This window comes from Carettochelys insculpta, chromosome 4 (assembly GCF_033958435.1).
Source record: "Carettochelys insculpta isolate YL-2023 chromosome 4, ASM3395843v1, whole genome shotgun sequence".
In the NCBI taxonomy this organism is placed as follows: Eukaryota; Metazoa; Chordata; order Testudines; family Carettochelyidae; genus Carettochelys; species Carettochelys insculpta.
Genome location: NC_134140.1, coordinates 3,998,951 through 4,023,371, shown reverse-complemented (window position 1 = coordinate 4,023,371; position 24,421 = coordinate 3,998,951).

Below are 24,421 nucleotides of genomic sequence, written 5' to 3'. Positions count from 1 at the left end.
AAGTAAATATTCTTAGACCAAACTCTAATGGGCTCTCAAGCAGCATTTTTCTTACTTTGGCTATTGTACATTTTGATTACGATCAATGGAAATACTCGTTCATTCATGTGTGTATATGCAATTGATTTTTATTGACATTTAGTGATATGAATCTAATCCTTCCAAGCTTGTTTATACAGGAGGTCAGAGGTGACGATCGTAACAGTCTCTTAAGGAATATAAAGTCTATCTAATTTAGGAAAGTCAATGATCACCTTAATATGTAGCACAGAAATTTTTACATTGGCATAAAGCCGATCCTGTAAATGGATCCACTTTTTTTTTCATCCTGAGTTTTAAATTTTTAGACTTAGAACATGTTTTTTGCTCCTTCCCCTGACTTTGCCTTTAGTTCTGGGCCACACTTTTTGGATGAAAATGGTTTTGGTGAAGAATGCAGATGTGGAGACACTCAGATGTTTGTTTAGCAATCTCCCTGCCTGCCATGGGAAAAAAAGTCTTAAAAACCTCAGAGGGTGCGTCTACACTAGGGACTAACTTTGAAGTTAACTTCAAAGTTAGGCACTACATCGAAGTAGCCAGCAGAGAGTCTAAACACATTTTTCTCTTACTTCAAAGTTAACTTTGACAATAGGGAGACCAACTTCGAAGTCCTTACTCCATTCCTGGGAATGGAGCAGTGCCCTACTTTGAAGTTTAACTTATAATTAGGGTGTGTGTAGAAGTTGCTTCGAGGTTATTTTTGTAGTGTAGGCACAGCCAGATTGTTTCATGTGGATGTTTTCAAAATGAAACATTTCTATGTTTGAGTTTGAAACAACTTTTCATTTCAAAATATTATTTTTCAGAAAGTTTGCAAATGATCAAAATCAGAATAAAACTAGCAAGTTTAAACTAGTGGGAAGGAGAAACAAGAAATGGTCTTAACATGGCTAAGAGGTGTTTGTAACTGCAGACAGTTAGACTTGAACTTGAGACCTATGGAGCTTCATGCATGAGCTTGAACTAAAAGCCAACTGTATCTCAGCTAAGACTGTAAAGGAGGCTTGTTCCTTCTCTCTGGAGGTAGTCTAGCTGCTACTACAAAGGACAGCAAACTACACCTAACAGGTGTGGGTGTTACATGTTGCGCAGACCAATGCCATAAGACACTACTGACTTTGATGAAGAAATGGTATCCCCAGAACTATAGGTCATAACATCTCACACTACAAAGAAGTCAACTCTTAAAAATGTTACCCTGGGAACCTGTGACCTGAGGAGCATCCCAGAGCCAGATGGCACATTGTTGTCATGATATCTGCCTAAAAGGTATCAAACTAGAATTCACTGATTATTAATATTCTTGCAAGATATATGAATGGTAAACCCACAAAGCAATTTAGAGATAGGTGCTGCAAATATGCTCTTGAAATGTGTTTACGAAGCAGTGTCTGAGCCTTGCCTTTTGCAGGCAAAGGTTTGTGATCTTGCCTGCTTGAATGTGTCATTGATGTAAATTAAACAAGATGTATCCCAGGACAAAGTATGTAGGAAGGGAAACAAGTCATTAGGAGACGAAGTGGGAAAGATAACTTCGTAACAGTCTCACTAGGGATTGAGACTAAGGCCTTCCTGCTTCTTGAAGCAGGGTCAGACAACTCTGGGAACATAGGAGAGAGAAAAAAGCCATTTGGGCATCAGTCATCTGAAAAGACAAACAAACTGAGCACTTTAAGATCCGTGAAAACTTCTGGCTAGAGACTGGTCAGCCAGGCTGGAGAAGAGACAGAGTGAGAAACACCTCTCTGAGTGCAGCAGTCTAATTTGAGAAAGATCAGACAGGTAGCTGATTGGAGCATAAGCTTTCGTCGGCAAAGATACTCTTTGTCAGATGCATGAGTCATCTGATAAAGCGGGTCTTTGTCCACAAAAGCTTATGCTCCAAAACATCTGTTAGTCTATAAGGTGCCACAGGACTTCTTGTTGCAATTTGATAAATCAGCTTTTCATCTTAGCAGTGAATTTTTACTTCTGTTCGCTTGTAACCCTTTCTAATTCCTTATATTAGGTATCACTTAATCCTCTGCTCTGCTTTTAAATACATGTGTACATTTCTGCATCTTAGCAGGGGTTAGACTAGATGCTCCTTGTGATCACTTCTAACTCTGTGGTTCTATTATTCAGCTATCAACTATCTGAGTGCATTGACTGATGGGAAGAGAGGGTGAACCCCAGTTCAGCAAGCAGGCTGCCATATATTATCTTCTTTAAAGGACCTGCAAATGTAGTAACTTGAGGAAGTGCTCAGTTAAGGGGGTAGGCACTACTGAGGGATGTCTGTCAATGTTCTCTCTAATCTTTCCCACCCACGCGCAGAATAAATTTGTGAGGCACGTGCAAACGTGCACCACCAACAGAAACACTAACCCTACCTGTGGGCATGCCGCTAATCAGCTGGGCAGCATTTGAATTTTTCCACGTGGCCACACAAAGCACAGCTTAGAGGAAACACTGGTCTCAGGGAACCTTAGAAGTTGGGGTTCACTATTTGATTCCCCTAAGGCAAGGTTTGGACTGGCAGAATCCTGAAGAGTTTGGCAGCCAAGCAGGTGCATCAGGCTGTTGTCAACCTACTTAGCAAAAGTGAAACTTGGACTTACCGAGACTGAGCAGGGTCACACAGTAACTCACCATTCTAGGTCGCCACAGCAATATGCAGGTGGCGTGCAAGTCAGTGGGGAAATGCAGAAAGCCTGTGACACTGAGACTATTGATAAAATTCACCAGACTTTACAATGATGTGAAGCTCAAGGAAAAAACCTCCAGAGCAGCAGGAAAATGGTAATGCAGGCAAAATACCAGGAGAATGCTGGCCTGCGCAGCCATGATAACCAACAAGATTTTCCACTCTCCACAGTGATGGGAAAAAGCTTCAGCTCCATCAGCTGACTCAGAATAAAGACAGCAGTTGACGCAATATCTAGGCCCCTTCCACAAGCCAAATTCATAATAATTAGGGAAAAGTCAGGAACCCTAAAGGTTGCACAGCCTGGAGGGAAATAAAAAGAAACTAACTTGTATCATGGTTTAAGAAAATTCTGATTTTTAAGTCAGCCTCTTGTTTTTTGCTGGGGCTCCTGGTTCCCATTTTGGAACATTTCACCAACAGCCGGGCCAGCTCTCCCGCATCTATTGCCAGACTCATGATATTTCACGTTTTGCTGCACCCCAGGGATCCCGGAGCCAGGTGATCGTGAAAAAAAAAAATCTCAGCCTCCGTTTGGGTTCAAAACAGTTTCTAACTGCCATGGTTCAGAGGAAGGCTGGCAAAGGGGGATCCTGGAGCAGTGGTGGGCAGCCTGCAACCCGTGAGCTGCATGTGGCCCACTGGGGTGCCACCTGCCACCCCCAGACCATTGGCTTCCCCTCCCCCATGTGCCTCTTGCACACCAGAGCGTGGCACTTCCTTGCCTCTCCTCCATCCTCCCAGCACTTTTGGAGTATCATGAATCTGCAAGTTCACACTCTGCCTCCACTCCTCCCCATCTCTCCCAGAGCTGGGACGCCGCGAATCAGCTGTTTACGGTGTTCCAGCTCTGGGATGGAGGGAGGCGGGAGTGGAAGAGGAGAGCTAATCAGGGGATTTGTGGCTGTGAAAGTACTGGGAGGGAGCGGGGAGGAGAAGGTAAGTGTGGGGCTCTGGTGTCCCAGTGTGTGAGAGGTGGGTGTGGGAGGGGGCCACAGAGCCACAGCTGGTACCCCAGAGGGCTGCAGGCTGCTGCAACCCACTGAGGTGAAGGAGGGCTGCTCATGTGGCCCACCCGCCACTATTCAAGGTTGAATTGTTTTCGAACCTTTGGCATCACCAGCGCGGAAATCAGTTCTTGCATCTTCTTCCTCTGTCTGCAGCATGTCATATCCCTGTCCAGCGGGAAGAAAACCCGTAAAACCTTTTGGCGTGCACAGGAAGAGAATCGCAATCAGCTCGTGCCTGGTTTTAGAGGGAATTTAGGGGTTGGGGAATGAAACCTGCCTCTTCTGTGAAGATCAGAGATTTGCACTGCCCCTTGCCCATGCTATGTAGTAAGGCACAGCATCTATTGGCATGCTGCTTAGGGCATCCTCACAGCCTGGCTTCCCTGCAAGCCTTTCTAGAACATCAGTCTCTTTCCCCAGCCTAGGAAGGACTCAAGCCAGGCCCCAAAATCTGTCCCGGCCCTTTCTGCAGGTAACAATGCCAGTTGTCAAACAGAAAACTCACCAAAAAAACACAAAGGACATTGCTTCTCTGAGCTACGTCAGCCCTTGATTGGGATCTCCTGAGTCGTTCCCTGCTGGATCAGATCAGCCCCTCTAGGAGACCCAGTCACCTGTTCTGAACAGGGTTGACCAGCTCCAGGCTGCCCAGCCCTTTAAAGAGGTAAAACATCCAGTGATGTCTTTCTTCTGTCCACCTGTGTATAGGCACTGCAGGACAGCCATGAGTTAGGCCAGGTCTAGGTAGGATCACACGGAGTATCTGTTTCTCATAAGCTTGCCTCCATACAAGACAATAGTCTCGTTAGAGAGTTAGAGGCATTAGGGTCATTTGGATCTTCCATTTTGAACAATGGCCAATCCCTTCCCAATTTACTCCTTCCCCAGTCCCACCCCAGAACATCTCCGATAGCCAGGGCTCCTGCAGAGGTGGTGTAGAATGACGGGAGCTGGGAGCAGGTCCAGAGCAAAGGTCCCCTGGGAAGGGGCTACTCTTGGCTTAAAGGTGTCTTGGGATGGTTATGGACTCTCCATGGTCTTGCACCTTGCCTGGCTGTGCCCACTTGCGTCACATGGGTGTGAAATGCCAACAAATGGTAGCAATCAGTAGCAAACTCCATTCACTTGGCATAGAGGGACAGGACTCCACAGGATACATGGCAGCAGGCAACCAACCCCTATGGGTGGACAGGGTGTCTCCTATTGGAGGAAAATAGTATGTATGAAGTTGCCCACACTGCTGTAACCTTAGAAGAGCCTCCAACTCAGACTTGACTTGCTTTTAGGGCCTCAATTTTCCTTCCACTGGAATGATTTTCTTTTTAGGTTCAATGAAAATGTACAGGCACAGCCATTGTCCTCTGATACACATAATCTCTTGTAATTGGGGTATTTCCTCACATCTATCTTGTCGGCTCAACATATTGAGTAAAGTAGCTGCCATGATCGATTAAGGTTCATTAAAAACTGAAACCCAGGAGCTTTGATATTTGTCTGCTGCAAACTGCCTGACATAATCCCGTGAAGTCTTTCGAAAGCATAATCATGGGCATGACCTGGATGTTTTCCCAAGAAGTTTATACAGCAGGAAAATGTCGTCACTGACTCAGAAATTAGACCTGAGAAAAAAGATCTGTTATTACAACAGGGTTTGGGGCACTGCTGGTCACGTGTACAACTAAGGAGATCCCAATGACACAGAGGCAGAGATAGTAGTAGAACTCAGGATTTCCGTCTACTTGGATCTAACCACTAGGTCATAGTTCTCTGTTTTTCACATTAGTACAAGGACAGCTTGTGTTAAAAAATGCATAGGTTTAGATTTTTACATGCACTGCCCGTCCATAAGCCACGCTGCCTCCTATATGCGTCAGGCAGTTTTCTGGGCTCACCACTCTGCACAAGCCTCCTGTTTTACTCACAGTCCCATGTCCTGGAGTGACGTGATGATGGGAGACTCTTGGCTTTCATTTAACAGCAAAAAGCTGTTTCTAGCCTGCAGGGTAGCAGAGAAAAGCTTTTATGTGTGACTCATGTGCACGCTAACAGCTCAGGAAACAGAAAGGAAACAAAAAGATACTTAACATTAAAAAAACCCACAAAAGCCCTAATTTTTAAGCCAATTCCATGAGTTCTGGTGGCTTGACTGGGAATTTCTTAAACTTTGGAGTTGGCCATATTAAGCATTTTGAATCCTTCATTGCTGGGTAAACAGAGACCCTTTGACCACTCTAGCTACACCCATCACTGTCCACAACAGCAGCTGCCGCCACTCAACTGTCATTGTCCAGTATCTGGCCTGCTGGATGACCCAGTCCACTTGGTGTTACTTATTTGGCCTGTGTGTCGTATTCCAATTCTGCTTCAGCTCAGCTTTGGGTTTGGAAAAAAACAAATTTGAGCCCTCATGATTGTAGAGGAAAGCTTGAAAATGTGCCCACGGAGTAATCAATGCACTGATACCTTGCGGAGCCTGCAGAGAGCCTGAAACAGCTCGAAGAGAAGGGATCCACTCCCGCTGCATTTCAACTCAGTGGAGCGTTAACTCTAAAGCCCTGTAAGGGCGTCTGAGTGTGAACTATTCCATTGTGGGGCCAGAGTGAAGCCAACACAATGGGGAGTTGGAACTTTCTCTATGGAAAGACCTACAGAAAAAAGGAAATATTGGTGGGTGTGGTGAGACCTTCATCCCCATGCATCTTCCAAGGGGTTACCCTCCAAATATGGCCACTCGCCTATAGTCCCCGACAGCTTAATCCACAGTCCAGCCCCAGCCCCTGGGGTAGTCCAGCCTCATGGCCCTGGCAGTAACACTCTCTCTCAGGGTAGTCAGGCCCTGCGGTCCAGTCACTCACAGTCAGGCCTGCTGGTCTAGTCCATCTAATGATCAGGCCCAGCGGCCTAGTCCATATAGCAGTGGGCACTCCCCGTTCCTTGGGGCTAAAAGGGTGGGGTAGAGAGGCCCAGTCCTTCCCACTCCACCTGGCCCCAGCCCAGGGTCCTGTCAGTGGTGGGCATGGCCCCATCCACCAGCTCCATGGGGAATCCCTCCACAATATGCCAAGCTCACTGGGCTGTCTTCTGGCTCCCTGCCTTCAGCTGCTTCCTACCCCTGGCAGCCGCATAGACCATCACTCGGGTCCATGCTATGGCTGTCTCTGCCTCCAGCTGCTGCTCGGGTTTCTGCTCCTTCACGCTCAGGCTGCAGCACGGGCAGGAGTTCTTTCCCGCCACTGACCAGCACCAACTGACCAGCCTCTCTGGCCTTTATACTATGGATGCAGCTGGAATATGCCCAGCAGGGCCATGGGAGAGGGTCCCTCTCCACCCAGTAGGCCTTGCTCCCATCCTCCTGGACAGTGCAGGGTTGGTACATCCCATCACAATGCCTATGTCTAGATTGCTGAGATTTGTTGGCAAAAGATACCCAAATTGCACAAGGCATTTGCGTGTCTCCTGCTGACAGTTCTGTTGGGAGAGACTTTCCTGACATTTGGCCCATCTACGTGGGGCCAAATGTTGGGAAAAACCCCTTTGCTGAGACATCCCTTCTTCCTCGTGGAATGGGGATGATTGGGATGTTGGCAGAATGCTCCTGAAGTGGCAGACTTCTGTTGGGAGACCTCTGCAGTTTAGACATAGCCAATGGGGCAAAGGGACAGGGAAGAAGATGGGAGAAACGAGGATGGAGAAGAAGAGAAATAAAAGGAAACATACTGGGGGCCCTAAATGAAAGGAGATTTTCCTGCTGAGCCAAGCAGACTATAACAATATCATATTTAATGAATAATAAATGAGAACTTTACATATTGTTACTATATAGAGAGCAGATACTGGTCCAGAGTTCCATGTATTAATCCCATCGGGAGCTCATCAATGGACTGAGGGGAATATACAGCATCACATCTATACCATGGTCCACAGGCCATGATTAAAACTGGAATTTAACCCTATCCAGACAATGAATTTGATGTCCATGCTCTAGAACTTGGGTGACTCTTTTCCTGCATGCCCACGTTTCATGTCTTTCCAAGTCCTGATCAGGAATGTGGAGGTGATTTTTTCCGGGACGTTCAGCCATCGCTGATGTTCATTTGTTTGCTTGGTGTCAGATTAACTTCCTAGTTAACCTCCTGGCTCTTTTTCTTTCATCTTTTCATGCCAGGCTCTGACATGGTGGGAGACTTCTTTGACAGCAGAATATCTATCAGATGGAATTTGCGTGGGAGTCCTTACTGCAGACAGCCAACTTGTGTTTTTAATCATACTTCTCCTGGACCAACGAGCAGTGCTCATGCAGGAATCCAGTTGACTTTTGAGCTATGACTTTGAAATACTTCACCCTGAAAGTCACCCTGGCTGTTAACCACAAGCTAACAGACAGCCTCTAGATCGCCCACTGGGCCATGAACTTGAAAGCTTCCATTTTGGGGTGTGTCTTTCCAAGAAAATGATGCAAAGGTGAATCAGATGTGCTGGAAATAAAAAATCTCTGGGACGGAGATGGAAGATGATGGGAACTTCCAGAAGCACCTATTTGGTAGGTTTGAGGAGCAGGTGGTGGTTATGGGTCCCACAGTGATGATGGAGCAGTAGAGATTTGCTATTGGCTGACCTCTTGTTGAAATGATGATCGGAATGCCACTGGGAGTTTATTTTTATTAATTAGGTGTTAACTTTTATTAATGAGGAGTTAGACCCTGGGATTAAGCATCTTTTAAAAGTTATCTACTGTATATTTTACAGAGGTTGTCTGTCTGTCTGTTCATCTCTGAATCTGTTTGTTCAAGAACTCCTCCTAAATGGTAAGAGCTACAACCACCAAATGGGTATGCAGCTTCCTCTTAACTTAAAGCAAGGTCAGGGCTTGGTTTGCCAGGAGAATGGGGTGTTTTTGAAATCTGATGTTTCTCATCAAACAGAAATAAAGGGCTCTGCTAGCAGGGAGACATACTCCAGAGTGACCACAGGGGGCAGAAAGCACACCAGCCGCAGAGGGTAGCTGTTGGCTGGGTAGCATAGCTCTGGCTGGCCCTATGGAGCTCCCCCCACTCCTCTCAACCCCCAATCCTGACTCCTGCAGCCCCCACACCTGCCGCGGTAAATTTTCTAGGTCTGCAACCTATGGCTCTGGAGTTACATGCGGCTTTTTAAGGACTTCTGTGTGGCTCCTGACACTATAATTAAAAAGCTTTTATTTTTTTATTTTTTTTTAAAAAACCCTCTTGATTATTTTTGATAAACGGTGACCATCTAAAAGCCCAATAATGAATAACTCATATCTAAATAGCAGACAATGGCTACGTCTACACGTGAAGCCTACATCGAAGTAGCCTATTTCGATGTGGCGACATCGAAATAGGCTATTTCGATGAATAACGTCTACACGTCCTCCAGGGCTGGCAACGTCGATGTTCAACATCGACGTTGCGCAGCACCACATCGAAATAGGAGCTGCGAGGGAACATCTACACGCCACAGTAGCACATATCGAAATAAGGGTGCCAGGCACAGCTGCAGATAGGGTCAGAGGGAGGACTCAACAGCCAGCCGCTCCCTTAAAGGGCCCCTCCCAGACACACTTCCACTAAACAGCGCAAGATACACAGAGCCGACAACGAGTTGCAGACCCTGTGCATGCAGCGTGAATCCCCCGCTGCAGCAGCAGCAGCCAGAAGCCCTGGGCTAAGGGCTGCTGCACACGGTGACCATAGAGCCCCGCACGGGCTGGAGAGACAGCGTCTCTCAACCCCCCAGCTGATGGCTGCCATGGAGGACCCCACAATTTCGATGTTGCGGGACGCGGATCGTCTACACGGTCCCTACTTCGACGTTGAACGTCGAAGTAGGGCGCTATTCCGATCCCCTCATGAGGTTAGCGACTTCGACGTCTCGCCGCCTAACATCGAAGTTAACTTCGAAATAGTGCCTGACGCGTGTAGCCACGACGGGTGCTATTTCGAAGTTAGTGCCGCTACTTCGAAGTAGCGTGCACGTGTAGACACAGCTAATATGTGATCTCAGAACATTGCCTCCTTTAGTATGTGCAATGAATGGTGGGATATGATATAGTATCTGTGTTTTGATCATGTCAGTAATAAAGTGTTGACTCTGAAAAGGAAAAGGAAGCTTGTGGCGTTCCTGCTGTGTAGGGCAACATGCATTTTAAGAAAGAAAACTGAAATTAAACAGGAAGTAGAATTGGCGGAGTTAAAGTGGGGTTGGAATGGCTTCAGAAAAGAGGAAAATCAAAGATTAAAAACAGGGAATTTCAAACTAACTGGACCCAATCCTTCACGTTTATATCAAGTTTGGCTGGGCTCCCTTTATGTCTCATTTGCAATGAGAAATTCGCTAACAACAAAAAATGCAACCTCGAGGCTGTGTCTACACTAGCTCCCAACTTCAAAGGGAGCATGGTAAGCAGGATGTCAGGAGATTACTAATGAAGTGCTGTGATGCACATGCAGCACTTTGTTAAGCTAATTCTCCCCCACAGCAACTGCAAAGCAGCAAACTTTGACGTGCTGGCTTGCATGTAGCCGCAGCTAACCTGACAGTACTTTGAAGTACCTGGGCTACTACAGGTCCCTTTACTCCTCAAAATTACTCCTCAAAGTAGCCTGGGCACTTCAAAATACCAGCAGGTTAGCTACAGCTGCGGCTACATGCAAGCCAGCACTTCTAAGTTTGCTGCTTCGAAGTTGCCGCGGGTGACAATTAGCACATGCACTGCAGCACTTCATTAGTAATCTCCTGACGCCCTACTTACCATCCTCCCTTCGAAGTTGGGAGCTAGTCTAGACACAGCCTTAGAGGCATTTTCTCAGAAAACACACTACTTTTGCCGAATGGTATCCAGCTGGAGATGCCAGAAAAAAGGCTGTAGAGGAGCTGCTATGCAAAGCAGAGCAAAATAAGAACACATTCGTTAAGTGGATGAAATCAACAAGTAGCATAGTTGGGGCTAGTCTGTGTCAATTCAAGAGACTGTGAAACAAGAAAAGCTGTTCACAAATGGTGAATATATAAAAAGAGTGCTTTACTGAAGCATTAGAGCCACTATACAGTGATTTCAAAAAGAAAAATGAAATTGTTCAGAACCTAGCATCCCCCAGAGAGAGAGAAGGGTTGGGAGGGGAAATCAAAAAGACAGTGGTATAAACGTACACATGTAAAGTGTGAGGAAATAGAATACGTAAAAAAAGCGTGCCCGTCCAGCAGTAAACATGTATGGCACTATAAATCATTGGGTGTGTGCTGTTATTAAAATAGGGGTTACAAAAACTATGGTTTGATGTTATTTACTAAGGACTGTTTCATATTCGTGTGCATTGCAGCTCTTGAATTATTGAGTTTTTTACTGAATTAAAAAAAAATTGGCTCTTCTCGCTATGTTGGTTGTCGACCCTGATCTAGCAAGTTGATGGAGTAGAATGCCTTAATCAAATCTATTTGCTTCTTGTCCACTTCAATCCTTTGATTAGAACAAGAGAGAAATTGTTTTGTAGAACTGAAGCAACAAAACCTAAGCTGGGGGCATAATCCATCCAGCTATCCCTTCCCTGGTTACGCTTTCTACATGCATTTCATTTATAAATAGCTTATACGAAGTCATTCAGTGGTTAGTCAATAGCTATAGCCAGAGAGATTGAACAGGTCAGCAGGTTGTTTATAACCACCATAAGACCTTTAACTCATGTGCTTTATAACACAGAATCATAATGTCAGAAAATTGGAAGAGAACTCAGGAGGTCATCAAATCCAAACCCCAGCAGAAAGGAGGACCAATCCCAACTAAACCAACCAAGCCAGGGCTTCATCAAGCCGAGACTTAAAGACCTCTAGGAAAGGAAATTCTACTACCTCTCTAGGTAACCCATTCCACAGTTTCACCATCCTCCAAGTGAAATAGCCATCTGTAATGGCATATGCTATTCATGTCTAGCATGTTTCTAACACCTACTGATAATTTATTCAACATTTTTAATTTTATTTAACTAATTTTTAAAAGATGCTGTTTTGCCTTTAATTGACTCCTTTATTCTGCTATTTAACCAGGGTGGACCTTTTTTTGATCCTCTTATGGCTTTTTGTTTTTTCTGGGGATGGAGGTGGACCTGTCACTTGAGCCTCTACGATGGTGTTTTTAAATAGCTTGCCTGCTGTTTGCTGATGTTTCTTCCTGTTCCATTAAGTTTTTATTTACATGAAGAATTTTTGCTTAACGGGCATCTGCATTTTTGTGTGGTTAGCCCATTTGGAATTAAACGCTATGGTGGTGCTCCCCGTGGCATTTTACCTCCTACAAGGATGTTAAATTTGGTTACCTTATAGTTACTAGTACTGAACAGTTCAGCTATATTCACCTCTTGAAGCAGGTCCTAATCAAGAATTGTTTCTTCCCTTTGTGAGTCCGAGGACAGTCCTTCATTTATAGTGTCTAAATTTTTTCTCTCTGCATCCCTTTTTGAGGAGACATGTACCAAGTCAAAAACAGGGATGGTTGAAATCCCCCACCATTATTAAGGCCATGTCTACACTACCCCAGAAGATCCACCTGCTCAGAATCAATCTTCCACTGCTTGCTGCGCTCTTAGAAGACATTTGGGGAAAATTACAGTCAAATAACAGCACAGAACATGGCTCTCCAGGACTGGTGGCTGTAAACAAAATTTAATGGGAGACTTGCCATACCCATGATAAGCGGTCATCGGGCTAACAAAAATCATGCCAGATTACAGATATTGCTGGATGAAAGACTGCTGGACTAGACAGTTTCAACCTGTATGACCAATTCCCATTCATGACCCTGGTTCCACCAAGTTTCTAGGATGCTGTTATCACAATATCTTAATTTAGTGCCAAGCACTCGAATTCACTCATATTTAGACTTCCAGCATTTGTGTATAAGTGCTTGTACATTTTGTCAATATTCAATGGGGAAGCAATTTACAGAGATAACATCCTGTACTGTAAAGAAAATATGTGGCTCAGGTTGGTAGTAGGGTTCCTTCTATTTTTTTTCTATTCCTGGGGAGAATAAATGTTGTTATGTGCACCAAGGTATGTGCACTACCAATTGAAACACAGTGGGTGGCTATGGGTGCTTTTCTAATCAGCTGGGTGGCACCTGAATATCTCTTGGGCTGCTGCCCAAGCACTCAGCTTACAGGAATCACTGGTTGGTGGGGTTTCCCAAACAACTATTTCTATGTGTCTCCCACATCAAGATGTGCTGTCAGCATATTGCTTACACTCATGCTCAAAGGGGATGGCGCAGATCCAAAAGAGATTTCTCCATTCACCACCCCTTCCCTTTTGTACATTGCCAAAAATGGGTTTAACTTGCAGGCAGACAGCAGCCCAGGCAGGATTTTGGGGCAGCCAGAACTCATCTTAATCCTGGGCTTTTATACATCAGTAGCTCTGGGAAAAACGCTGCAACTTTGGGGTGGAGAAGGATTTGCTGATGTGAAGTACAAATGGGATCATAAAAACCTCCATACCAAGACTCCACATTCAAATGATCATTCTCCAGTCCCACCGGCTCTCACACCTCCTTCCACCAAACTCCAAGCAGATCATTGAGGGAATCACTTTTCCCCCACTCCGCCCAATGAAAGTAAAACCAAGAGTTGCAGGCCTAATAATAGGAGACAGTTCCCCCCACAAGCTGGGGTATTTTTAGAGAAAATTACACTCAGGAGCACATTTGGCAAAGTCTCATCATATGCAAAAAGAAGAGAGAGGTAAAGTACAAACACTGACATTTTGGCATCACATCAAATCCCTTTAAAAGAAGAGAAAAAAAAACCCCACGCTAATATCTTTTTCATAACCCTAACGCAGGGGCATGTTTTAGTCATTTATGGCTTACGGGTTCACTACTCCCATGAATGCTTTCAATTAGAGGGTCAGAGTCCCATTTTCCTAGAGTACCCCAAGTTATAATCAGTTGTTTTCTTCCCCTGTCTCTCCTGTTTCTATAACAGCAACACATAGAGGGAAGCACACGATTATTTTGTCAGTGCAATTGAGGTCACTCCTGCCCTGCACAATCACAGACGTTGTTTGGATCAAACTGCAGCTTGATGTGCACAGGATTCTCCAGCATTTGAAATCTTTAAGGCTAAGTCTACACTCTCCTGGAAGATCGACCTGCTTAGGGTTGATCTGTCAGGGCTCGATTTTGGTAGAGAAGTGCAAAATTGACCTGTCGTGGGTTGGCAGTCGATACCTGTAATCCTCACGAGATTCAAGGCGTAAGGGAGGTTGATGTGAAAAACTTTCCCTTCGACCTTCCTCAGTGAGGACAGCCAGGTAAGTTCATTGCAGATAAGTCAATTCTAGCTTTGTGATTGCCATAGCTAGAATTGCATATCTGAAATCGACTTAGTTTCCTAGTGTGGACATAGCCTAAGTCAAAAGTGGATGGATTCCTGAACACATGCTATAGCCAGCTGTGAGATATGGGCTGGATGCAGGGATTAATTATTTGGAAATTGGGAATTCTATCACCTGTCAAATGTAGGAGGTGAGACTAGATGATGGTAGTGATCCCTTGAAATCTATGAGTCTTCGCAGTCCCTTTTTATGTGAGTGAAAACTGCAGGTGCCAAGCACCTCTGGCAACCAGGATTATAAGGGTCTCTTAAAGCTCCTTACATTGTCAGCATCAGTCAAGCCTCTCCATTGCACCAATGGAGACTTGAGTCACAGAGAAGTGACTTGCCCCTCAGGGTCAGGGCAGGATTAGGTGTAGCAAGTAGGATTAATGATATTCTAGTAGCTAGCTAACCCTCTGCAGCAGAGCACGTGAGATGGGGCCGTTTGCTGGCACTCAGATGTGTTGTGACGATCACGTCTGATGATAGGACAAGAAGTAATAGTTTTAAATTGCAGCATGAGAAGTTAAAGTTGGTCATTAGCAAAAATTTCCTCTCAGGATGGTTAAGCACCAGAATAAATTGCCCAGGGAGGTTACTGACTCTCAATTATCTGGAGGTATTTCAAATCAGGTTAGACAGATATCTGTCTGAGATGATCTAGATGGTGCCTGGTCCTGCCATGAAGGCAGGGGACTCGACTTGATGACCTCCCAAGGTCCCTTCCAGTTCCAGGATTCTGTGATTCTGTGAAGAGAGCAGGTTTCTCTTTGTTTTTTGCTTTTTTTCCCCCTCCAGTTGGATGCAAGCTTGTGAACACAAGAGGATAGTGGAACAGAGAGGGAGTGGTGGGTGCTTTCCCATTGCCTGTGCTGTACTTTTAAATATTCATGAGCCTCCCTCTTCTCCCAGCCCATCCTCTTCCTCCCTCCATTGCTGCTGTCTCTGGGAGCCAATGGGCCAGGCTCCCAGTTGGTGTAATCCAGCATAGTTCAACAGAAGTCAATTGGATAGTGCTGATTTATGCCCACTAAGGATCTGGCTCTGGTACAGTGTGTCTCTAAATCACCATGACCAGCCCATGAGGCTCGTGCTATTTTTATAGCAGTACATCCACACAGCACTAGCAGAGTACTGTCTGCAAACTGCTGGGCCGATGATTCCCATATCAAGTTCTCAGGCCTCTTTCACACTTTTAATTAATTTTAAACTCAGAGTTAGGGCAGAGGAGCAATTCCCGGCCCTGATCCAAGAGCTGCTGATGCCTCTCCAATGCTGGTACCGTCCCAACCACTCGGCATGGAAGATGACTGACTCATAGGGAGACACATTAGAAAACAAAACTCATGTTTCAGCTTGGCCAGTTCTGTACGAGGAATTTGGGTTTCTTTCCGGGAATCACATGAATGGAAGTCAGATTTCAAAGCACTTCTTTAATCTCAGCTTTCTGGTCCAGGTTAGCTTTTTCCACCACCAACATACTTTTTTCCAGAGATCCCCAGGAGTACAAGAAAGAAAATAAATTGCAACACTCATGAAAAGTTGATAGCCCAGGAGGCACAAGGTCACGATCTATCCACAGAACAATTACAGCCCAGGCAGTGGTTTGAAAACTTTCCCAACACCGCCTCACTGATGTGGTTCATTCTTGACCTGGATTGGTCATCTCTGTGGTTATGTCTACGCTATGGTGATCTGGCAACAGAACTCACTGTCAGGAGAAATCTTCTTACAAAACTTTTGTAGACCGATTGTGACCAGACACAAAAGCGGATCGCTCCGTCGATCTGCTCTGTCACCAGAGAGTGGGCAGACTGCCCGGCCACTCTCTCGACAAAACAACCAACTGGAAGCATAACAGAGAGGGCTGCCCAGTGTCCAAGAGGCCCTGTCTGTTGACAGAGGGACCCCCAGAGGATTCACACTGGCTTTCTGTCTACAGATTATGTCTAGAAGGGAGTTCTGCCTCCTGGGGGAACAGCAGAACACTATTGACAGAAGTGCCGTGTTCTGTCGAATTACTGTTGACAGAACGCATTTGTGATGCGGACACTCCACCAGTTTTGTTGACAAACCTCTCCAGTGTAGATGTAGCCTATGAGTGATAGAGCATCTCCATGTCCAGAAACTTGTGACAGCCAGCAAATTTGCTCTTCAGGTACCGTGAAGAACCAGACAAACACCAGGCATGTTGTTTAAAGAGCTACTAGAAGGTGATCTAACCCAGATTCTCAAAGTTATTTAGGCATATGATTCCCATGGGTTAGGTGCCTAAATAGCATTGAAGATCTGACGCTCAGACGGTACAGCAAACCTGAAGAGAACAGACGAGAAGAGAACAGAAAAGAGAAGAGCTAGGTATACACTAGCCGGGGAAGATCGAACACTTAGATCTGATCTTCCAGGGCACCATTTCACGAGATCAATGTTGAACCCAGAACTCCGTGCAAGCTGCAAGGATTAAGGAATGTTGGCAGGAGGAGTGGTCCTGTTGACTTGCTGCAGTGAACCAAGGGACCAATGTCGATGGCTGCAAAATCAATTTTAGGTACGTAATTGGTGTACCTAAAACTGCCTAGCAGCTGTCGACATTCCTGGTAAGTGTAGATGTAGCCCATGTAATAGTTGTACTGGTGAGGATTTTTACTGTGGATATCTGTCCAGTAGGGACATCTGTGGGACCCATGAAGCTCATTACAACAAACGCCAACAGCTACTAGAAACAAACCACTTTCCAGTCACTACCAAAAGGTGGTTTGGGAATAGAATCAGTTGGTTTTTTTTTAATCTGTGGTCTATTACAGGCTCTGTCCAGTTCCATGCGGTGCTCTCCACCCTCTAACGATAGCTCAGAAATACAGTCACTGTTGAAAGTATTGAGACTGGAAATGGACCTAACTTAGGAAAACACAACTTCCTCGCTGCCTGGTTGCATGGGGGCAGAGGCGTACTGGCACCCTTACCCAATCTCCTAGCATCAGGCCCATGAGTGATATATAAACCCAGAACAGTCGAAGGCTCAGTTCCAGCAGTCATCCCCAAGTTCGGGGATAGGAGGGTGGCTAGAAATTCTGTGAACAGAGCTGTTCTCAGACGCTACAATTACACTATAGTGATCTGTCCACAGAAGTTACTGTTGGAAGAGATGTTCTGACAAAACGTCTGTTGACAAACCATGTCTACACATAAAAGTGGATCGATCTTTCAATCTGCTCTGTTGACAAAAGGGTCCCTGGAGCGCCCACACAGCTTTTTTGTCGACAGTTTGTGCTGACAAAACACATTTTAGCTACGTCTACACGTGAATGCTACATCAAAATAGCTTATTTCGATGTAGCGACATCGAAAGAAGCTATTTCGAAGAAGAACACCTACACGTCCTCCAGGGCTGGTGCTGTCGACATTCAACGTCGACGTTGGGCAGTACTACATCGAAGTAGGCGCTGCAGGGGAGCGTCTACACACCAAAGCGGCCCACATCGAAATAAGGGTGCCAGGAACAGCTGCAGACAGGGTCACAGGGCGGACTCAACAGCAAGCCGCTCCCTTAAAGGGCCCCTCCCAGACACAGTTGCACTAAACAACACAAGATCCACAGAGCCGACAACTGGTTGCAGACCCTGTGCATGCAGCATGGATCCCCAGCTGCAGCAGCAACAGCCAGAAGCCCTGGGCTAAGGGCTGCTGCACACGGTGACCATAGAACCCCGCAGGGGCTGGAGAGAGAGCGTCTCTCAACCCCTCAGCTGATGGCTGCCATGGCGGACCCCGCTATTTCGATGTTGCGAGACGCGGATTGGCTACACGTGCCCCACTTCGACGTTGAACGTCAAAGTAGGGCGCTATTCCCATCTCCTCATGAGGATAGCGACTTCGACATCTCACCGCCTTATGTCGATTTCAACTTTGAAATAGCGCTCACCACGTGTAGATGTGGCGGGCTCTATTTCGAAGTTGGCGCAGCTACTTCGAAGTAGCCGGCACATGTAGACACGGCTTTTGTGTGTTGATGCTGCACGAGTTTTGTCTACAAAGCCCCACTTTTGTCTACAAAACTTGCTAGTGTTGAGTCTTTAGACCCTGGGACTAACCGGGATTAGGGAATGAGGATTTGGTGATGGAAATGGAACTTTATGCAGAAAACAAGAAGGTACCTGAACTTTTCCAAGTCTCCAGAAATGTTTGGGTTTGATCTAGGTTTGGAGCAAAGAAGCCAGTAGCTTTTGGGTTTGGCCAAACCAGCTGTGTCTACCCTGGGGAACCAAATACAGCGATTTCACTGAGACACAACACAGCAGTCCCACCTCCTGGTCAGGAGCTCCCTCACTCTTCTGTTGGATAGAGAGTAGCCAGGGAGAGAGAGGTGAAAAACAATGTCTTCCCTCTCTCCCACTGTGTCACTGAATGGAGGGTTGCAGTGTGAACCTGAGGCAGTGAGATTACTTAGATAAAACAAGAGCTCAGCCGGGCTCTTTGCCAAAATGTAAACTGAATGTCTCCTGCCTGTAGGGTTACTTCCCATCAGCTTCTCCCAACCCTACTTTATTCTGGAAGCAGCTGGAGATTAAATTAGCATCCAGAGCTGCATCTTGAATTTGCACCAGCTGGAAAGCCCCATCTGGGTTGCTCAGCTGGCTCAGCATTGTTGAAACGCAGCCGGATCTGACCGCTGCCACTTCTAGCCCAGACATACTTCCTTCTGGCTACGTCTACACGTGAACGCTACATCGAAATAGCTTATTTCGATGTAGTGACATCAAAATAGACTATTTCGATGAATAACTTCGACACGTCCTCCAGGGCTGGCAACGTCGACGTTCAACATCGACGTTGCGCAGCACCACATCGAAATAGGCGCTGCGAGGGAAAGTCTACACGCCACAGTAGCACACATCGAAATAAGGGTGCCAGGCACAGCTGCAGACAGGGTCACAGGGCAGACTCAACAGCAAGCTGCTCCCTTAAAGGGCCCCTCCCAGACACAGTTGCACTAAACAACACAAGATCCACAGAGCCGACAACTGGTTGCAGACCCTGTGCATGCAGCATGGATCCCCAGCTGCAGCAGCAGCAGCCAGAAGCCCTGGGCTAAGGGCTGCTGCACATGGTGACCATAGAGCCCCGCAGGGGCTGGAGAGAGAGCGTCTCTCAACCCCTCAGCTGATGGCCGCCATGGAGGACCCCGCAATTTCGATGGGGTTAGTGGCTCATGGGATTAGCGGCTCATGGGGTTAGCGGCTTCAATGTCTTGCCGCTTAACGTCGATGTTAACGTCAAAATAGCGCCCAACACGTGTAGCCGTGATGGGCGCTATTTCGAAGTTACTGCCGCTACTTCGAAGTAGCGTGCACGTGTAGACACGGCTTCTCTGGGAGGCGAGGGAGCATGTGATGTAGCGCAGAGATTCCCCTAGGCAAAGGGAAGCTGGAGGGACAGGATGAGGAAGGGGTGGTTTCCAGGGAGTTTTCCAATTGGTTTTGGTGGGAACAGTGGCAGGTCCTTAATGAAATCTCCCGTCCCGCTTCCTGAAGCAGAGGCAGGTTACACCAGCCCTCCATGCATGGCCTTTCCCTTGCTCCCAGCCTGCCAGGGGATGCAAGGAGGAGAAATCCCCCAAAGAGCTCCAAAGGCTGTAGAAAAGCCAAAACCCACCTCAGCCATACTGCTGCCAGCCTAGGGTTGCCAGCTGTCTGATCACACTAACCCAAACACCATTACCTGGCCTGTCCCTGCCCTGCCCCTTCTCCAAGGCCCTGCCCCATTCGTTCCACCTCCCCTCTGTCACTTGGTCACCCCCCGCAACTCACTTTCAACAGGCTGGGGCTGGGGGTTGGGGTGCGGGAGGGGTGCAGACTCCAGGCTGGGGTTGAGAGTGTGGAAGAGGGCTCTGGGCTAAGCAAGGGGCAGAGATGGGGGTGTTGGAAGGGGTGTGGGGTGCAGGCTCTGGGAGGGGGCTCAGAGCTGGGGCAGGGCCCTGGGGGGCTGAGGGCTGTGGGAGGGAATGTGGGTGCTGGAAGGGGCTCAGGGCTGGGGCTAGGGCTGATGTGCAGGAGAGGGGTCTGGTGCGGGAGAAGGTGCAGGGCGCTGGCCCCAGTGGGGGCATGGGGCTGTGGTGCAGGGTGTGGGCTCTGGACGGTGGTGTTTACCTTGGGCAGGGGCCCAGCAGGGCTAAGGCAGGCTCCCTGCCAGCCCTTGCACTCCACTGCTGCCCTCTCCCGCAAGTCCTCGCAGTTCCCACTGCCTGCAGTTCCTACCCAATGTGAGCGGCCGAGTTGCCATTCGGGGTGGGAGGGAATCAGTGCCTGGAGACCTCCTGCCGTCCCCACCAGGGACCACAGGGACATGCTGGCCATGTCTGGGGGTGGGTGAAAGCGAGAGCATTGGTGACCCTGCACTGGCCTCACCCAGGAGTGAGGGACGGTGCCAGTGCCCAAACAGCCCCCGTGCCGAGGCACAGCGTGCGTCAATATGAACGCCGCTCGGCCGCCTAGCCGGGGAAGCCAGGCACCTGCTCCTCCTGACTGAGGCCCCGGCTGGTGCTGCACGGAGGAGCTTCCCTCAGCGACGGAAGGCGAGATGAGTGTGCTTTGAGCCTTCACCCAGAGAAGCCGTTGGCGTCACAGTCAGACGGAAGCCATGAGGCTGCCGCCGTGCCTCCATCGTGCCCTGCTGTTGGGTGCGGGGAGGGACGAAGCGGGTCTTCTCCGGCACGTGAGCCAGGAGTGAATCGCAATCATGTCTTCTGCTCTTACAGCTCCCGCCTGTTAGGCCTCTTCCTCCAGCACTGGGCCCGCCAAGGGACTGAGGCCCTGACTTCCACAGCAGCTCGGCTCCTCACCCGCGGCCCCTGAAGCCAGCTCCTCGGAACAGACTCAGGCTGGTGCTGCCCTGCTGACTCGGTGGTGTCAGACACCCACTCCCGGGGTCTCTCTCACCAGAGAATTCCCTGCTCTGCTGATGCTCCCTCGCCCCGTTGCCCTGTCAGAGCAGGCCAGGCCTGCCTCTCCAGCTTACAGCAGGGCAAAGCCCATGGCATGAGACTGGGACACGGGAGCGGAGGACCAGGCCCTCTGATGCCCATCTTTCTACACCCCTGTTTGAAGGTGGGCCCCAGCTGACTTTCCCTAGTCAGGAGTGGGGCCAGGAACAGCCCCCACCTCTCCTGTCACCCCTCCGTGTCACTTGTTCCTCAGGGAGGGACTGTCTCGGACCCACCAGGAACCCAGCACGGGCTGCTAGCAGACCCAGCACACCCTGCACAGAGCCCGCTGAGGCCTCTTTTTCAGGACATACATGCATCTGTCACAAGGCAGCGAGGAAATTCTCCTGCCCCTGCTCCCCCGAAACCTCAGCCCACTCGCTCAGTTCCACCTGCAGAGAGGATTGTATTCTGTATGCTGGCTGAAGGCTCAATGTCCAGGGCACATGGGGGCAGAAAGATTAGGAGACATCCTCTGAGGTAACAAAGTGCCCCTTTGTTCTCCCTCTGCCCCCATCTCCTCCCAGCAAAGTTCTGAAAACTCAGAGCCCGGCCTGCCGGGAGTGCTGCTTGTTTAAAACTGGCTTACCCAGGTCTGACTCTGTATCCAGGAACCAGAAGCCAGAAGCAAATGGCTTGGATTGGATCAATCTCTGGAAAAGAGACTATGGACCCTGATTCAGCCCTGCAGCCACAAAGGATTGTGGGGGGGTCCAGGCAAAAAGCCCCAGCTGAGCTGGATGGAAGAGGGAGTGGGGATTGTTAGGTTGTACCACACATTACCAAGCCTGAATTTGGCCTCTGTGTCAGCATCTCCACCTGGAAGCGTCCGCTCCACAGAAGCAATTCACTTGAAATGCCCGAGGGATCCCCTGGGAGTCAGGGGGTCATGGTATATGGAAGAGGCCTTCAAGTAAATTAAAACCAGGCCCAATTGGACTACTTAGGCTGAAAGGGAGACCATAGGGTTTTCACCTTTCTCTGCAGCATGGGCCACTTGCAGGTTTACACTAGTGTAAATGATGGATTCGTTGTATTGTGAAGTTCTTAAACCATGATTTCAGCAGCCCAGCCAGAGGTGAGGGGTCTGTCACAGCAGCGGGCAGGTGGCCTTCTGTGGCTTGCCATGTGCGGGAGGTCAGAGCAGAAGATCCAAAGATCCTATGAAGCGTGTGCTCCATGATATTGCTCGATCAGAGCCTTAGTGGATTAAGCTAAATCTGCAAAAGGCATTTGCACCCTGAAACAGGGGCATCCAGCCAAGTATTGCAGAATGGCTCTATTCTCATCCCTTCTCCAAGGGTAAAGGTTATGGTCAAAATGGCCCCATTTGGCCAAGCCCTTCGTATAAATAATTTGGACTGAAATGTTGTTGCTGCACAATTACTGACAAGAGGGTACAAGTTATACTCCCTGGGGTGTGCCATTGGTACACAGAGTTAAAGTGAAGTTAATGGGACTCCTCCCATTAGTAAATACTCACCCCAGGTTGCAGAGAAGGATTATGATTTGCTTCTTAGCTTGGTAGCATTTCCTACCTGTTTTGCAAATGCCCAACACAAGGTGACAGATGAGGGAGAGTTAGGCCTCAGAACTCCCCACCGTTTCAATTCTCATCCACCCTCACCGCTTGGCTAATATTGACCAACCCAGCCTGAACCCCCACTCATGGCACTGCTGGTGCACCTCATTTCCAACCTGCTGCTCCAACTGCTACGCCAGTGTTGGAGGTCCCACACAGCTCTTCCAGCCCATCTCAGTCCATAGGTGCAAGGGGTTATGACATTTGGATGTAAATTCTTCCACTGCAGTTCTGCCAACATACCTCAGCCTTCTGCTGCTCTGCAGCTTTGGGCTCTAAGGAACTGGTTATGCCCCTTTATTTGGCACTGGTGAGGCTGCATCTGGAGTATTGCATCCGATTCTGGGCCCCCCATTGCAGAAAGGTTGTGGATGCACTGGAGAGAGTCCAGTGGAGGATGACAAAATGATTAGGGAGTTGGAGCACATGACTCATTAGGAGAGGTCGAGGCATTTGGCTTTTTTTGTCTACGAAAAAGGTGGCGGGGCAATTTGAATGCAGCCTTTAACTACCTGAAGGGGATTCTGAAGAGGATGGAGAGAGGTTGTCCTCAGTGGTGACAGGTGAGAGAACAAGGAGCAATGGTCTCAAGTTGCAGTGGCGGAGATCTAGGTTGGATATTAGGAAAAACTATTTCACAAGGAGGGTGGAGAAGCAGTGGAATGGGTTATTTAGGGCTTGTCTACACTTGCCCCCAACTTTGAAAGGGGCCTGGTAATCAGGGTGATGGGAGATTACTAATGAAGTGCTGCGGTGAATACGCAGCACTTCAGTAGGCGAATTCTCCCCAGTGGCAACTTCAAAATGTCAAACTTCAAAGTGCTGGCTTGCGTGTAGCCGTGGGCACTCTGAGTGCCTGCACTACTTTGAAGTGCCTTTACTCCCCATGCTCCCTTGACACTTCGAAGTTGCTTTGGGGGAGAATTAGCCTAATGAAATGCTGCACATTCACCACAGCACATCACTGCCTACTCACCACACTACTAGCACCATGATTGCATTGCCCCTTTCGAAGTTGGGGGCAAATGTAGACCCAGCCCTAGAGAGGTCAGAGAATCAGCTTCCCTAGAGGTCCCTAAGTCCCAGCTTGACAAAGTCCTGGCTGGGATGATTTACTTGGGATTCATCCTGCTTTGAGCAGGTGGTTGGACAGAATGACCTCCTGAATTCTCTTCCAACCCTACAATTCGTTGGAAGTCACACCCAGCTGGCCTAGCAGATCCATCTCGGAAGTGGGAGCAAGAAGAGGTAGATAAACAATATCAATCTGTCTTGGATCTTGCCCAAGAGGAACGATTTCCTCCTGTGTCTGACTTAGTTCAAACCATCCCCGAGCAAAGACAACAAGAAACAACCACCCCAGACTGCACAGCCGCTCAGCTCTGATCTTCTTTTTTCCATCAGCTGAAATATTTAACAACAGCTTTGAAACACAAACCAATCTTCCATGCATGGCCTCAGAGGAAAGATTTATTTAAAGCATTCTCATCTGGCATTTTCTGGGGATTGAATGGACACAGAAGTAGGGCAGAGGAAAACAATCGCCATTGTAGTCCCAGGAGCAAGACCTTGAGCTGACGCGTATCACCACAACACCACTGACTTCAGCACCTTCCACTGCCAACTTGCACACACCAGCTGAGGATCTGCACTGCAGAGCAATGATCCTTCTAACCAACAGTCTGTCAAGAATTTTGATGGTGGTGAAATAATAACAGTGTCCTTCCGCTGCTC